The following is a 17642-nucleotide window of genomic DNA, read 5'->3' on the forward strand; positions in this document are numbered from 1 at the left end:
TAGAACCCTGTGTTCTATAAATGGAACCCTGTGTTTTATGAATAGAACCCTGTGTTTTATTAATGAAATTATGTGTTCTCTGAATGGAAACCACCCGTGATCTATAAATATAACCATGTGTTCTATGAATAAAACCTTGTGTTCTATTCATAGAACCCTGTGTCCTATGAATGGAACCCTGTGTTCTATGAATAGAACCCTGTGTTTTATGAATGAAACCATGTGTTCTCTGAATGGAAACCACCCGTGATCTATAAATATAACCATCTGTTCTATGAATAAAACCTTGTGTTCTATGAATAGAACCCTGTGTTCTATAAATGGAACCCTGTGTTCTATGAATAGAACCCTGTGTTTTATGAATGAAACCATGTGTTCTCTGAATGGAAACCACCCGTGATCTATAAATATAACCATGTGTTCTATGAATAAAACCTTGTGTTCTATTCATAGAACCCTGTGTCCTATGAATGGAACCCTGTGTTCTATGAATAGAACCCTGTGTTTTATGAATGGAATTATGTGTTCTCTGAATGGAAATCACCCGTGATCTATAAATATAACCATGTGTTCTATGAATAAAACCTTGTGTTCTATGAATAGAACCTTGTGTTTTATGAATGGAACCCTGTGTTCTATGAATAGAACCCTGTGTTTTATGAATGAAATTATGTGTTCTCTGAATGAAAACCACCCGTGATCTTTAAATATAACCATGTGTTCTATGAATAAAACCTTGTGTTCTATTAATAGAACCCTGTGTTCTATGAATGGAATCCTGTGTTCTATGAATAGAACCCTGTGTTTTATGAATGAAACCATGTGTTCTCTGAATGGAAACCACCCGTGATCTATAAATATAACCATCTGTTCTATGAATAAAACTTTGTGTTCTATGAATAGAACCCTGTGTTCTATAAATGGAACCCTGTGTTTTATGAATAGAACCCTGTGTTTTATTAATGAAATTATGTGTTCTCTGAATGGAAACCACCCGTGATCTATAAATATAACCATGTGTTCTATGAATAAAACCTTGTGTTCTATTCATAGAACCCTGTGTCCTATGAATGGAACCCTGTGTTCTATGAATAGAACCCTGTGTTTTATGAATGAAACCATGTGTTCTCTGAATGGAAACCACCCGTGATCTATAAATATAACCATGTGTTCTATGAATAAAACCTTGTGTTCTATTCATAGAACCCTGTGTCCTATGAATGGAACCCTGTGTTTTATGAATAGAACCCTGTGTTTTATGAATGAAATTATGTGTTCTCTGAATGGAAATCACCCGTGATCTATAAATATAACCATGTGTTCTATGAATAAAACCTTGTGTTCTATGAATAGAACCTTGTGTTTTATGAATGGAACCCTGTGTTCTATGAATAGAACCCTGTGTTTTATGAATGAAATTATGTGTTCTCTGAATGAAAACCACCCGTGATCTTTAAATATAACCATGTGTTCTATGAATAAAAGCTTGTGTTCTATTAATAGAACCCTGTGTTCTATGAATGGAACCCTGTGTTCTATGAATAGAACCCTGTGTTTTATGAATGAAATTATGTGTTCTCTGAATGAAAACCACCCGTAATCTATAAATATAACCATGTGTTCTATGAATAAAACCTTGTGTTCTATTAATAGAACCCTGTGTTCTATGAATGGAACCCTGTGTTCTATGAATAGAACCCTGTGTTTTATGAATGAAATTATGTGTTCTCTGAATGAAAACCACCCGTAATCTATAAATATAACCATGTGTTCTATGAATAAAACCTTGTGTTCTATTAATAGAACCCTGTGTTCTATGAATGGAACCCTGTGTTCTATGAATATAACCCTGTGTTTTATGAATGAAACCATGTGTTCTCTGAATGGAAACCACCCGTGATCTATAAATATAACCATCTGTTCTATGAATAAAACCTTGTGTTCTATGAATAGAACCCTGTGTTCTATAAATGGAACCCTGTGTTTTATGAATAGAACCCTGTGTTTTATTAATGAAATTATGTGTTCTCTGAATGGAAACCACCCGTGTTCTATAAATATAACCATGTGTTCTATGAATAAAAGCTTGTGTTCTATTAATAGAACCCTGTGTCCTATGAATGGAACCCTGTGTTTTATGAATGAAACCATGTGTTCTCTGAATGGAAACCACCCGTGATCTATAAATATAACCATCTGTTCTATGAATAAAACCTTGTGTTCTATGAATAGAACCCTGTGTTCTATAAATGGAACCCTGTGTTCTATGAATAGAACCCTGTGTTTTATGAATGAAACCATGTATTCTCTGAATGGAAACCACCCGTGATCTATAAATATAACCATGTGTTCTATGAATAAAACCTTGTGTTCTATTCATAGAACCCTGTGTCCTATGAATGGAACCCTGTGTTCTATGAATAGAACCCTGTGTTTTATGAATGAAATTATGGGTACTTATGTATTATCTGGGCTCCCATGTTAAATGCAACCCATTTTTTCATACCCCTACTATCCAATTACGCATGGAGTTGATTTTATATAGTGTGGCGAGCGCAGCGAGCCACCGTGCCCGAAGCGTGGCGAGCGCAGCGAGCCCCGCGAGGGGACGCGGTCTCATAAGAAAAATGGGAGCCCAGATATTACATAAGTACCAAATTATGTGTTCTCTGAATGGAAATCACCCGTGATCTATAAATATAACCATGTGTTCTATGAATAAAACCTTGTGTTCTATAAATAGAACCTTGTGTTTTATGAATGGAACCCTGTGTTCTATGAATAGAACCCTGTGTTTTATGATTGAAATTATGTGTTCTCTGAATGGAAACCACCCGTGATCTATAAATATAACCATGTGTTCTATGAATAAAACCTTGTGTTCTATTAATAGAACCCTGTGTCCTATGAATGGAACCCTGTGTTCTATGAATAGAACCCTGTGTTTTATGAATGAAACCATGTGTTCTCTGAATGGAAACCACCCGTGATCTATATATATAACCATCTTTTCTATGAATAAAACCTTGTGTTCTATGAATAGAACCCTGTGTTCTATAAATGGAACCCTGTGTTCTATGAATAGAACCCTGTGTTTTATGAATGAAATTATGTGTTCTCTGAATGGAAACCAACCGTGTACTATAAATATAACCATGTGTTCTATGAATAAAACCTTGTGTTCTATTTATAGAACCTTGTGTTCTATTTATAGAACCCTGTGTTCTATTAATGGAACCCTGTGTTCTATGAATAGAACCCTGTGTTTTATGAATGAAATTATGTGTTCTCTGAATGGAAATCACCCGTGATCTATAAATATAACCATGTGTTCTATGAATAAAACCTTGTGTTCTATTAATAGAACCCTGTGTTCTATGAATGGAACCCTGTGTTCTATGAATAGAACCCTGTGTTTTATGAATGAAACCATGTGTTCTCTGAATGGAAACCACCCGTGATCTATAAATATAACCATCTGTTCTATGAATAAAACCTAGTGTTCTATGAATAGAACCCTGTGTTCTATAAATGGAACCCTGTGTTTTATGAATAGAACCCTGTGTTTTATTAATGAAATTATGTGTTCTCTGAATGGAAACCACCCGTGATCTATAAATATAACCATGTGTTCTATGAATAAAACCTTGTGTTCTATTCATAGAACCCTGTGTCCTATGAATGGAACCCTGTGTTCTATGAATAGAACCCTGTGTTTTATGAATGAAACCATGTGTTCTCTGAATGGAAACCACCCGTGATCTATAAATATAACCATCTTTTCTATGAATAAAACCTTGTGTTCTATGAATAGAACCCTATGTTTTATAAATGGAACCCTGTGTTCTATGAATAGAACCCTGTGTTTTATGATTGAAATTATGTGTTCTCTGAATGGAAACCACCCGTGATCTATAAATATAACCATGTGTTCTATGAATAAAACCTTGTGTTCTATTAATAGAACCCTGTGTCCTATGAATGGAACCCTGTGTTCTATGAATAGAACCCTGTGTTTTATGAATGAAACCATGTGTTCTCTGAATGGAAACCACCCGTGATCTATAAATATAACCATCTGTTCTATGAATAAAACCTTGTGTTCTATGAATAGAACCCTATGTTCTATAAATGGAACCCTGTGTTCTATGAATAGAACCCTGTGTTTTATGAATGAAATTATGTGTTCTCTGAATGGAAACCACCCGTGATCTATAAATATAACCATGTGTTCTATGAATAAAACCTTGTGTTCTATTAATAGAACCCTGTGTTCTATGAATGGAACCCTGTGTTCTATGAATAGAACCCTGTGTTTTATGAATGAAATTATGTGTTCTCTGAATGAAAACCACCCATAATCTATAAATATAACCATGTGTTCTATGAATAAAACCTTGTGTTCTATTAATAGAACCCTGTGTTCTATGAATGGAACCCTGTGTTCTATGAATAGAACCCTGTGTTTTATGAATGAAACCATGTGTTCTCTGAATGGAAACCACCCGTGATCTATAAATATAACCATCTGTTCTATGAATAAAACCTTGTGTTCCATGAATAAAACCCTGTGTTCTATAAATGGAACCCTGTGTTTTATGAATAGAATCCTGTGTTTTATTAATGAAATTATGTGTTCTCTGAATGGAAACCACCCGTGATCTATAAATATAACCATGTGTTCTATGAATAAAAGCTTGTGTTCTATTAATAGAACCCTGTGTCCTATGAATGGAACCCTGTGTTCTATGAATAGAACCCTGTGTTTTATGAATGAAACCATGTGTTCTCTGAATGGAAACCACCCGTGATCTATAAATATAACCATCTGTTCTATGAATAAAACCTTGTGTTCTATGAAAAGAACCCTGTGTTCTATAAATGGAACCCTGTGTTCTATGAATAGAACCCTGTGTTTTATGAATGAAACCATGTGTTCTCTGAATGGAAACCACCCGTGATCTATAAATATAACCATGTGTTCTATGAATAAAACCTTGTGTTCTATTCATAGAACCCTGTGTCCTATGAATGGAACCCTGTGTTCTATGAATAGAACCCTGTGTTTTATTAATTAAATTATGTGTTCTCTGAATGGAAATCACCCGTGATCTATAAATATAACTATGTGTTCTATGAATAAAACCTTGTGTTCTATTAATAGAACCTTGTGTTTTATGAATGGAACCCTGTGTTCTATGAATAGAACCCTGTGTTTTAAAAATGAAATTATGTGTTCTCTGAATGAAAACCACCCGTGATCTTTAAATATAACCATGTGTTCTATGAATAAAACCTTGTGTTCTATTAATAGAACCCTGTGTTCTATGAATGGAACCCTGTGTTCTATGAATAGAACCCTGTGTTTTATGAATGAAACCATGTGTTCTCTGAATGGAAACCACCCGTGATCTATAAATATAACCATCTGTTCTATGAATAAAACCTTGTGTTCTATGAATAGAACCCTGTGTTCTATAAATGGAACCCTGTGTTTTATGAATAGAACCCTGTGTTTTATTAATGAAATTATGTGTTCTCTGAATGGAAACCACCCGTGATCTATAAATATAACCATGTGTTCTATGAATAAAACCTTGTGTTCTATTCATAGAACCCTGTGTCCTATCAATGGAACCCTGTGTTCTATGAATAGAACCCTGTGTTTTATGAATGAAACCATGTGTTCTCTGAATGGAAACCACCCGTGATCTATAAATATAACCATCTGTTCTATGAATAAAACCTTGTGTTCTATGAATAGAACCCTGTGTTCTATAAATTGAACCCTGTGTTCTATGAATAGAACCCTGTGTTTTATGAATGAAATTATGTGTTCTCTGAATGGAAACCACCCGGGATCTATAAATATAACCATGTTTTCTATGAATAAAACCTTGTGTTCTATTTATAGAACCCTGTGTTCTATGAATGGAACCCTGTGTTCTATGAATAGAACCCTGTGTTTTATGAATGAAACCATGTGTTCTCTGAATGGAAACCACCCGTGATCTATAAATATAACCATTTTTTCTATGAATAAAACCTTGTGTTTTATGAATAGAACCCTATGTTCTATAAATGGAACCCTCTGTTCTACGAATAGAACCCTGTGTTTTATGATTGAAATTATGTGTTCTCTGAATGGAAACCACCCGTGATCTATAAATATAACCATGTGTTCTATGAATAAAACCTTGTGTTCTATTAATAGAACCCTGTGTCCTATGAATGGAACCCTGTGTTCTATGAATAGAACCCTGTGTTTTATGAATGCAACTATGTGTTCTCTGAATGGAAACCACCCGTGATCTATAAATATAACCATCTTTTCTATGAATAAAACCTTGTGTTCTATGAATAGAACCCTGTGTTCTATAAATGGAACCCTGTGTTCTATGAATAGAACCCTGTGTTTTATGAATGAAATTATGTGTTCTCTGAATGGAAACCACCCGTGATCTATAAATATAACCATGTGTTCTATGAATAAAACCTTGTGTTCTATTTATAGAACCCTGTGTTCTATGAATGGAACCCTGTGTTCTATGAATAGAACCCTGTGTTTTATGAATGAAACCATGTGTTCTCTGAATGGAAACCACCCGTGATCTATAAATATAACCATTTTTTCTATGAATAAAACCTTGTGTTCTATGAATAGAACCCTATGTTCTATAAATGGAACCCTGTGTTCTATGAATAGAACCCTGTGTTTTATGAATGAAATTATGTGTTCTCTGAATGGAAACCACCCGTGATCTATAAATATAACCATGTGTTCTATGAATAAAACCTTGTGTTCTATTAATAGAACCCTGTGTTCTATGAATGGAACCCTGTGTTCTATGAATAGAACCCTGTGTTTTATGAATGAAATTATGTGTTCTCTGAATGAAAACCACCCATAATCTATAAATATAACCATGTGTTCTATGAATAAAACCTTGTGTTCTATTAATAGAACCCTGTGTTCTATGAATGGAACCCTGTGTTCTATGAATATAACCCTGTGTTTTATGAATGAAACCATGTGTTCTCTGAATGGAAACCACCCGTGATCTATAAATATAACCATCTGTTCTATGAATAAAACCTTGTGTTCTATGAATAGAACCCTGTGTTCTATAAATGGAACCCTGTGTTTTATGAATAGAACCCTGTGTTTTATTAATGAAATTATGTGTTCTCTGAATGGAAACCACCCGTGATCTATAAATATAACCATGTGTTCTATGAATAAAAGCTTGTGTTCTATTAATAGAACCCTGTGTCCTATGAATGGAACCCTGTGTTCTATGAATAGAACCCTGTGTTTTATGAATGAAACCATGTGTTCTCTGAATGGAAACCACCCGTGATCTATAAATATAACCATCTGTTCTATGAATAAAACCTTGTGTTCTATGAATAGAACCCTGTGTTCTATAAATGGAACCCTGTGTTCTATGAATAGAACCCTGTGTTTTATGAATGAAACCATGTGTTCTCTGAATGGAAACCACCCGTGATCTATAAATATAACCATGTGTTCTATGAATAAAACCTTGTGTTCTATTCATAGAACCCTGTGTCCTATGAATGGAACCCTGTGTTCTATGAATAGAACCCTGTGTTTTATGAATGAAATTATGTGTTCTCTGAATGGAAATCACCCGTGATCTATAAATATAACCATGTGTTCTATGAATAAAACCTTGTGTTCTATGAATAGAACCTTGTGTTTTATGAATGGAACCCTGTGTTCTATGAATAGAACCATGTGTTTTATGAATGAAATTATGTGTTCTCTGAATGGAAATCACCCGTGATCTATAAATATAACCATGTGTTCTATGAATAAAACCTTGTGTTCTATGAATAGAACCTTGTGTTTTATGAATGGAACCCTGTGTTCTATGAATAGAACCCTGTGTTTTATGAATGAAATTATGTGTTCTCTGAATGAAAACCACCCATGATCTTTAAATATAACCATGTGTTCTATGAATAAAAGCTTGTGTTCTATGATTAGAACCCTGTGTCCTATGAATGGAACCCTGTGTTCTATGAATAGAACCCTGTGTTTTATGAATGAAACCATGTGTTCTCTGAATGGAAACCACCCGTGATCTATAAATATAACCATCTGTTCTATGAATAAAACCTTGTGTTCTATGAATAGAACCCTATGTTCTATAAATGGAACCCTGTGTTCTATGAATAGAACCCTGTGTTTTATGAATGAAATTATGTGTTCTCTGAATGGAAACCACCCGTGATCTATAAATATAACCATGTGTTCTATGAATAAAACCTTGTGTTCTATTAATAGAACCCTGTGTTCTATGAATGGAACCCTGTGTTCTATGAATAGAACCCTGTGTTTTATAAATGAAATTATGTGTTCTCTGAATGAAAACCACCCGTGATCTATAAATATAACCATGTGTTCTATGAATAAAACCTTGTGTTCTATTAATAGAACCCTGTGTCCTATGAATGGAACCCTGTGTTCTATGAATAGAACCCTGTGTTTTATGAATGAAACCATGTGTTCTCTGAATGGAAACCACCCGTGATCTATAAATATAACCATCTGTTCTATGAATAAAACCTTGTGTTCTATGAATAGAACCCTATGTTCTATAAATGGAACCCTGTGTTCTATGAATAGAACCCTGTGTTTTATGAATGAAATTATGTGTTCTCTGAATGGAAACCACCCGTGATCTATAAATATAACCATGTGTTCTATGAATAAAACCTTGTGTTCTATTAATAGAACCCTGTGTTCTATGAATGGAACCCTGTGTTCTATGAATAGAACCATGTGTTTTATGAATGAAATTATGTGTTCTCTGAATGAAAACCACCCATAATCTATAAATATAACCATGTGTTCTATGAATAAAACCTTGTGTTCTATTAATAGAACCCTGTGTTCTATGAATGGAACCCTGTGTTCTATGAATAGAACCCTGTGTTTTATGAATGAAACCATGTGTTCTCTGAATGGAAACCACCCGTGATCTATAAATATAACCATCTGTTCTATGAATAAAACCTTGTGTTCCATGAATAAAACCCTGTGTTCTATAAATGGAACCCTGTGTTTTATGAATAGAATCCTGTGTTTTATTAATGAAATTATGTGTTCTCTGAATGGAAACCACCCGTGATCTATAAATATAACCATGTGTTCTATGAATAAAAGCTTGTGTTCTATTAATAGAACCCTGTGTCCTATGAATGGAACCCTGTGTTCTATGAATAGAACCCTGTGTTTTATGAATGAAACCATGTGTTCTCTGAATGGAAACCACCCGTGATCTATAAATATAACCATCTGTTCTATGAATAAAACCTTGTGTTCTATGAATAGAACCCTGTGTTCTATAAATGGAACCCTGTGTTCTATGAATAGAACCCTGTGTTTTATGAATGAAACCATGTGTTCTCTGAATGGAAACCACCCGTGATCTATAAATATAACCATGTGTTCTATGAATAAAACCTTGTGTTCTATTCATAGAACCCTGTGTCCTATGAATGGAACCCTGTGTTCTATGAATAGAACCCTGTGTTTTATTAATTAAATTATGTGTTCTCTGAATGGAAATCACCCGTGATCTATAAATATAACTATGTGTTCTATGAATAAAACCTTGTGTTCTATTAATAGAACCTTGTGTTTTATGAATGGAACCCTGTGTTCTATGAATAGAACCCTGTGTTTTAAAAATGAAATTATGTGTTCTCTGAATGAAAACCACCCGTGATCTTTAAATATAACCATGTGTTCTATGAATAAAACCTTGTGTTCTATTAATAGAACCCTGTGTTCTATGAATGGAACCCTGTGTTCTATGAATAGAACCCTGTGTTTTATGAATGAAACCATGTGTTCTCTGAATGGAAACCACCCGTGATCTATAAATATAACCATCTGTTCTATGAATAAAACCTTGTGTTCTATGAATAGAACCCTGTGTTCTATAAATGGAACCCTGTGTTTTATGAATAGAACCCTGTGTTTTATTAATGAAATTATGTGTTCTCTGAATGGAAACCACCCGTGATCTATAAATATAACCATGTGTTCTATGAATAAAACCTTGTGTTCTATTCATAGAACCCTGTGTCCTATCAATGGAACCCTGTGTTCTATGAATAGAACCCTGTGTTTTATGAATGAAACCATGTGTTCTCTGAATGGAAACCACCCGTGATCTATAAATATAACCATCTGTTCTATGAATAAAACCTTGTGTTCTATGAATAGAACCCTGTGTTCTATAAATTGAACCCTGTGTTCTATGAATAGAACCCTGTGTTTTATGAATGAAATTATGTGTTCTCTGAATGGAAACCACCCGGGATCTATAAATATAACCATGTTTTCTATGAATAAAACCTTGTGTTCTATTTATAGAACCCTGTGTTCTATGAATGGAACCCTGTGTTCTATGAATAGAACCCTGTGTTTTATGAATGAAACCATGTGTTCTCTGAATGGAAACCACCCGTGATCTATAAATATAACCATTTTTTCTATGAATAAAACCTTGTGTTTTATGAATAGAACCCTATGTTCTATAAATGGAACCCTCTGTTCTACGAATAGAACCCTGTGTTTTATGATTGAAATTATGTGTTCTCTGAATGGAAACCACCCGTGATCTATAAATATAACCATGTGTTCTATGAATAAAACCTTGTGTTCTATTAATAGAACCCTGTGTCCTATGAATGGAACCCTGTGTTCTATGAATAGAACCCTGTGTTTTATGAATGCAACTATGTGTTCTCTGAATGGAAACCACCCGTGATCTATAAATATAACCATCTTTTCTATGAATAAAACCTTGTGTTCTATGAATAGAACCCTGTGTTCTATAAATGGAACCCTGTGTTCTATGAATAGAACCCTGTGTTTTATGAATGAAATTATGTGTTCTCTGAATGGAAACCACCCGTGATCTATAAATATAACCATGTGTTCTATGAATAAAACCTTGTGTTCTATTTATAGAACCCTGTGTTCTATGACTGGAACCCTGTGTTCTATGAATAGAACCCTGTGTTTTATGAATGAAACCATGTGTTCTCTGAATGGAAACCACCCGTGATCTATAAATATAACCATTTTTTCTATGAATAAAACCTTGTGTTCTATGAATAGAACCCTATGTTCTATAAATGGAACCCTGTGTTCTATGAATAGAACCCTGTGTTTTATGAATGAAATTATGTGTTCTCTGAATGGAAACCACCCGTGATCTATAAATATAACCATGTGTTCTATGAATAAAACCTTGTGTTCTATTAATAGAACCCTGTGTTCTATGAATGGAACCCTGTGTTCTATGAATAGAACCCTGTGTTTTATGAATGAAATTATGTGTTCTCTGAATGAAAACCACCCATAATCTATAAATATAACCATGTGTTCTATGAATAAAACCTTGTGTTCTATTAATAGAACCCTGTGTTCTATGAATGGAACCCTGTGTTCTATGAATATAACCCTGTGTTTTATGAATGAAACCATGTGTTCTCTGAATGGAAACCACCCGTGATCTATAAATATAACCATCTGTTCTATGAATAAAACCTTGTGTTCTATGAATAGAACCCTGTGTTCTATAAATGGAACCCTGTGTTTTATGAATAGAACCCTGTGTTTTATTAATGAAATTATGTGTTCTCTGAATGGAAACCACCCGTGATCTATAAATATAACCATGTGTTCTATGAATAAAAGCTTGTGTTCTATTAATAGAACCCTGTGTCCTATGAGTGGAACCCTGTGTTCTATGAATAGAACCCTGTGTTTTATGAATGAAACCATGTGTTCTCTGAATGGAAACCACCCGTGATCTATAAATATAACCATCTGTTCTATGAATAAAACCTTGTGTTCTATGAATAGAACCCTGTGTTCTATAAATGGAACCCTGTGTTCTATGAATAGAACCCTGTGTTTTATGAATGAAACCATGTGTTCTCTGAATGGAAACCACCCGTGATCTATAAATATAACCATGTGTTCTATGAATAAAACCTTGTGTTCTATTCATAGAACCCTGTGTCCTATGAATGGAACCCTGTGTTCTATGAATAGAACCCTGTGTTTTATGAATGAAATTATGTGTTCTCTGAATGGAAATCACCCGTGATCTATAAATATAACCATGTGTTCTATGAATAAAACCTTGTGTTCTATGAATAGAACCTTGTGTTTTATGAATGGAACCCTGTGTTCTATGAATAGAACCATGTGTTTTATGAATGAAATTATGTGTTCTCTGAATGGAAATCACCCGTGATCTATAAATATAACCATGTGTTCTATGAATAAAACCTTGTGTTCTATGAATAGAACCTTGTGTTTTATGAATGGAACCCTGTGTTCTATGAATAGAACCCTGTGTTTTATGAATGAAATTATGTGTTCTCTGAATGAAAACCACCCATGATCTTTAAATATAACCATGTGTTCTATGAATAAAAGCTTGTGTTCTATGATTAGAACCCTGTGTCCTATGAATGGAACCCTGTGTTCTATGAATAGAACCCTGTGTTTTATGAATGAAACCATGTGTTCTCTGAATGGAAACCACCCGTGATCTATAAATATAACCATCTGTTCTATGAATAAAACCTTGTGTTCTATGAATAGAACCCTATGTTCTATAAATGGAACCCTGTGTTCTATGAATAGAACCCTGTGTTTTATGAATGAAATTATGTGTTCTCTGAATGGAAACCACCCGTGATCTATAAATATAACCATGTGTTCTATGAATAAAACCTTGTGTTCTATTAATAGAACCCTGTGTTCTATGAATGGAACCCTGTGTTCTATGAATAGAACCCTGTGTTTTATAAATGAAATTATGTGTTCTCTGAATGAAAACCACCCGTGATCTATAAATATAACCATGTGTTCTATTAATAAAACCTTGTGTTCTATTAATAGAACCCTGTGTTCTATGAATGGAACCCTGTGTTCTATGAATAGAACCCTGTGTTTTATGAATGAAACCATGTGTTCTCTGAATGGAAACCACCCGTGATCTATAAATATAACCATCTGTTCTATGAATAAAACCTTGTGTTCTATGAATAGAACCCTGTGTTCTATAAATGGAACCCTGTGTTCTATGAATAGAACCCTGTGTTTTATGAATGAAACCATGTGTTCTCTGAATGGAAACCACCCGTGATCTATAAATATAACCATGTGTTCTATGAATAAAACCTTGTGTTCTATTCATAGAACCCTGTGTCCTATGAATGGAACCCTGTGTTCTATGAATAGAACCCTGTGTTTTATGAATGAAATTATGTGTTCTCTGAATGGAAATTACCCGTGATCTATAAATATAACCATGTGTTCTATGAATAAAACCTTGTGTTCTATGAATAGAACCCTATGTTCTATAAATGGAACCCTGTGTTCTATGAATAGAACCCTGTGTTTTATGATTGAAATTATGTGTTCTCTGAATGGAAACCACCCGTGATCTATAAATATAACCATGTGTTCTATGAATAAAACCTTGTGTTCTATGAATAGAACCCTGTGTTTTATGAATGAAACCATGGGTGAAATGTAATAGGATGAGAGATTCAGAAAGTGAGAGATTTGGTAAGAAATCTCCAGTTTTTTTAAAGTGGCAATCATTGACACAGCAAAATCACACTGGTTTTGCAGTGTAAATGATTGCCACTTTAAAAAAACTGGAGATTTCTTACCAAATCTCTCACTTTCTGAATCTCTCATCCTATTACATTTCACCCCATGTGTTCTCTGAATGGAAACCACCCGTGATCTATAAATATAACCATCTGTTCTATGAATAAAACCTTGTGTTCTATGAATAGAACCCTATGTTCTATAAATGGAACCCTGTGTTCTATGAATAGAACCCTGTGTTTTATGAATGAAATTATGTGTTCTCTGAATGGAAACCACCCGTGATCTATAAATATAACCATGTGTTCTATGAATAAAACCTTGTGTTCTATTAATAGAACCCTGTGTTCTATGAATGGAACCCTGTGTTCTATGAATAGAACCCTGTGTTTTATGAATGAAATTATGTGTTCTCTGAATGAAAACCACCCGTAATCTATAAATATAACCATGTGTTCTATGAATAAAACCTTGTGTTCTATTAATAGAACCCTGTGTTCTATGAATGGAACCCTGTGTTCTATGAATAGAACCCTGTGTTTTATGAATGAAACCATGTGTTCTCTGAATGGAAACCACCCGTGATCTATAAATATAGCCATCTGTTCTATGAATAAAACCTTGTGTTCCATGAATAAAACCCTGTGTTCTATAAATGTAACCCTGTGTTTTATGAATAGAATCCTGTGTTTTATTAATGAAATTATGTGTTCTCTGAATGGAAACCACCCGTGATCTATAAATATAACCATGTGTTCTATGAATAAAAGCTTGTGTTCTATTAATAGAACCCTGTGTCCTATGAATGGAACCCTGTGTTCTATGAATAGAACCCTGTGTTTTATGAATGAAACCATGTGTTCTCTGAATGGAAACCACCCGTGATCTATAAATATAACCATCTGTTCTATGAATAAAACCTTGTGTTCTATGAATAGAACCCTGTGTTCTATAAATGGAACCCTGTGTTCTATGAATAGAACCCTGTGTTTTATGAATGAAACCATGTGTTCTCTGAATGGAAACCACCCGTGATCTATAAATATAACCATGTGTTCTATGAATAAAACCTTGTGTTCTATTCATAGAACCCTGTGTCCTATGAATGGAACCCTGTGTTCTATGAATAGAACCCTGTGTTTTATGAATTAAATTATGTGTTCTCTGAATGGAAATCACCCGTGATCTATAAATATAACTATGTGTTCTATGAATAAAACCTTGTGTTCTATTAATAGAACCTTGTGTTTTATGAATGGAACCCTGTGTTCTATGAATAGAACCCTGTGTTTTAAAAATGAAATTATGTGTTCTCTGAATGAAAACCACCCGTGATCTTTAAATATAACCATGTGTTCTATGAATAAAACCTTGTGTTCTATGAATAGAACCCTGTGTTCTATAAATGGAACCCTGTGTTCTATGAATAGAACCCTGTGTTTTATGAATGAAACCATGTGTTCTCTGAATGGAAACCACCCGTGATCTATAAATATAACCATGTGTTCTATGAATAAAACCTTGTGTTCTATTCATAGAACCCTGTGTCCTATGAATGGAACCCTGTGTTCTATGAATAGAACCCTGTGTTTTATGAATGAAATTATGTGTTCTCTGAATGGAAATTACCCGTGATCTATAAATATAACCATGTGTTCTATGAATAAAACCTTGTGTTCTATGAATAGAACCCTATGTTCTATAAATGGAACCCTGTGTTCTATGAATAGAACCCTGTGTTTTATGATTGAAATTATGTGTTCTCTGAATGGAAACCACCCGTGATCTATAAATATAACCATGTGTTCTATGAATAAAACCTTGTGTTCTATGAATAGAACCCTGTGTTTTATGAATGAAACCATGGGTGAAATGTAATAGGATGAGAGATTCAGAAAGTGAGAGATTTGGTAAGAAATCTCCAGTTTTTTTAAAGTGGCAATCATTGACACAGCAAAATCACACTGGTTTTGCAGTGTAAATGATTGCCACTTTAAAAAAACTGGAGATTTCTTACCAAATCTCTCACTTTCTGAATCTCTCATCCTATTACATTTCACCCCATGTGTTCTCTGAATGGAAACCACCCGTGATCTATAAATATAACCATCTGTTCTATGAATAAAACCTTGTGTTCTATGAATAGAACCCTATGTTCTATAAATGGAACCCTGTGTTCTATGAATAGAACCCTGTGTTTTATGAATGAAATTATGTGTTCTCTGAATGGAAACCACCCGTGATCTATAAATATAACCATGTGTTCTATGAATAAAACCTTGTGTTCTATTAATAGAACCCTGTGTTCTATGAATGGAACCCTGTGTTCTATGAATAGAACCCTGTGTTTTATGAATGAAATTATGTGTTCTCTGAATGGAAACCACCCGTGATCTATAAATATAACCATGTGTTCTATGAATAAAACCTTGTGTTCTATTTATAGAACCCTGTGTTCTATGAATGGAACCCTGTGTTCTATGAATAGAACCCTGTGTTTTATGAATGAAACCATGTGTTCTCTGAATGGAAACCACCCGTGATCTATAAATATAACCATTTTTTCTATGAATAAAACCTTGTGTTCTATGAATAGAACCCTATGTTCTATAAATGGAACCCTGTGTTCTATGAATAGAACCCTGTGTTTTATGAATGAAATTATGTGTTCTCTGAATGGAAACCACCCGTTATCTATAAATATAACCATGTGTTCTATGAATAAAACCTTGTGTTCTATTAATAGAACCCTGTGTTCTATGAATGGAACCCTGTGTTCTATGAATAGAACCCTGTGTTTTATGAATGAAATTATGTGTTCTCTGAATGAAAACCACCCGTAATCTATAAATATAACCATGTGTTCTATGAATAAAACCTTGTGTTCTATTAATAGAACCCTGTGTTCTATGAATGGAACCCTGTGTTCTATGAATATAACCCTGTGTTTTATGAATGAAACCATGTGTTCTCTGAATGGAAACCACCCGTGATCTATAAATATAACCATCTGTTCTATGAATAAAACCTTGTGTTCTATGAATAGAACCCTGTGTTCTATAAATGGAACCCTGTGTTTTATGAATAGAACCCTGTGTTTTATTAATGAAATTATGTGTTCTCTGAATGGAAACCACCCGTGATCTATAAATATAACCATGTGTTCTATGAATAAAAGCTTGTGTTCTATTAATAGAACCCTGTGTCCTATGAATGGAACCCTGTGTTCTATGAATAGAACCCTGTGTTTTATGAATGAAACCATGTGTTCTCTGAATGGAAACCACCCGTGATCTATAAATATAACCATCTGTTCTATGAATAAAACCTTGTGTTCTATGAATAGAACCCTGTGTTCTATAAATGGAACCCTGTGTTCTATGAATAGAACCCTGTGTTTTATGAATGAAACCATGTGTTCTCTGAATGGAAACCACCCGTGATCTATAAATATAACCATGTGTTCTATGAATAAAACCTTGTGTTCTATTCATAGAACCCTGTGTCCTATGAATGGAACCCTGTGTTCTATGAATAGAACCCTGTGTTTTATGAATGAAATTATGTGTTCTCTGAATGGAAATCACCCGTGATCTATAAATATAACCATGTGTTCTATGAATAAAACCTTGTGTTCTATGAATAGAACCTTGTGTTTTATGAATGGAACCCTGTGTTCTATGAATAGAACCCTGTGTTTTATGAATGAAATTATGTGTTCTCTGAATGGAAATCACCCGTGATCTATAAATATAACCATGTGTTCTATGAATAAAACCTTGTGTTCTATGAATAGAACCTTGTGTTTTATGAATGGAACCATGTGTTCTATGAATAGAACCCTGTGTTTTATGAATGAAATTATGTGTTCTCTGAATGAAAACCACCCATGATCTTTAAATATAACCATGTGTTCTATGAATAAAAGCTTGTGTTCTATTAATAGAACCCTGTGTTC

This window comes from Crinia signifera, chromosome 19, assembly GCF_055691185.1.
Source record: "Crinia signifera chromosome 19, ASM5569118v1, whole genome shotgun sequence".
NCBI classification, from domain to species: domain Eukaryota; kingdom Metazoa; phylum Chordata; class Amphibia; order Anura; family Myobatrachidae; genus Crinia; species Crinia signifera.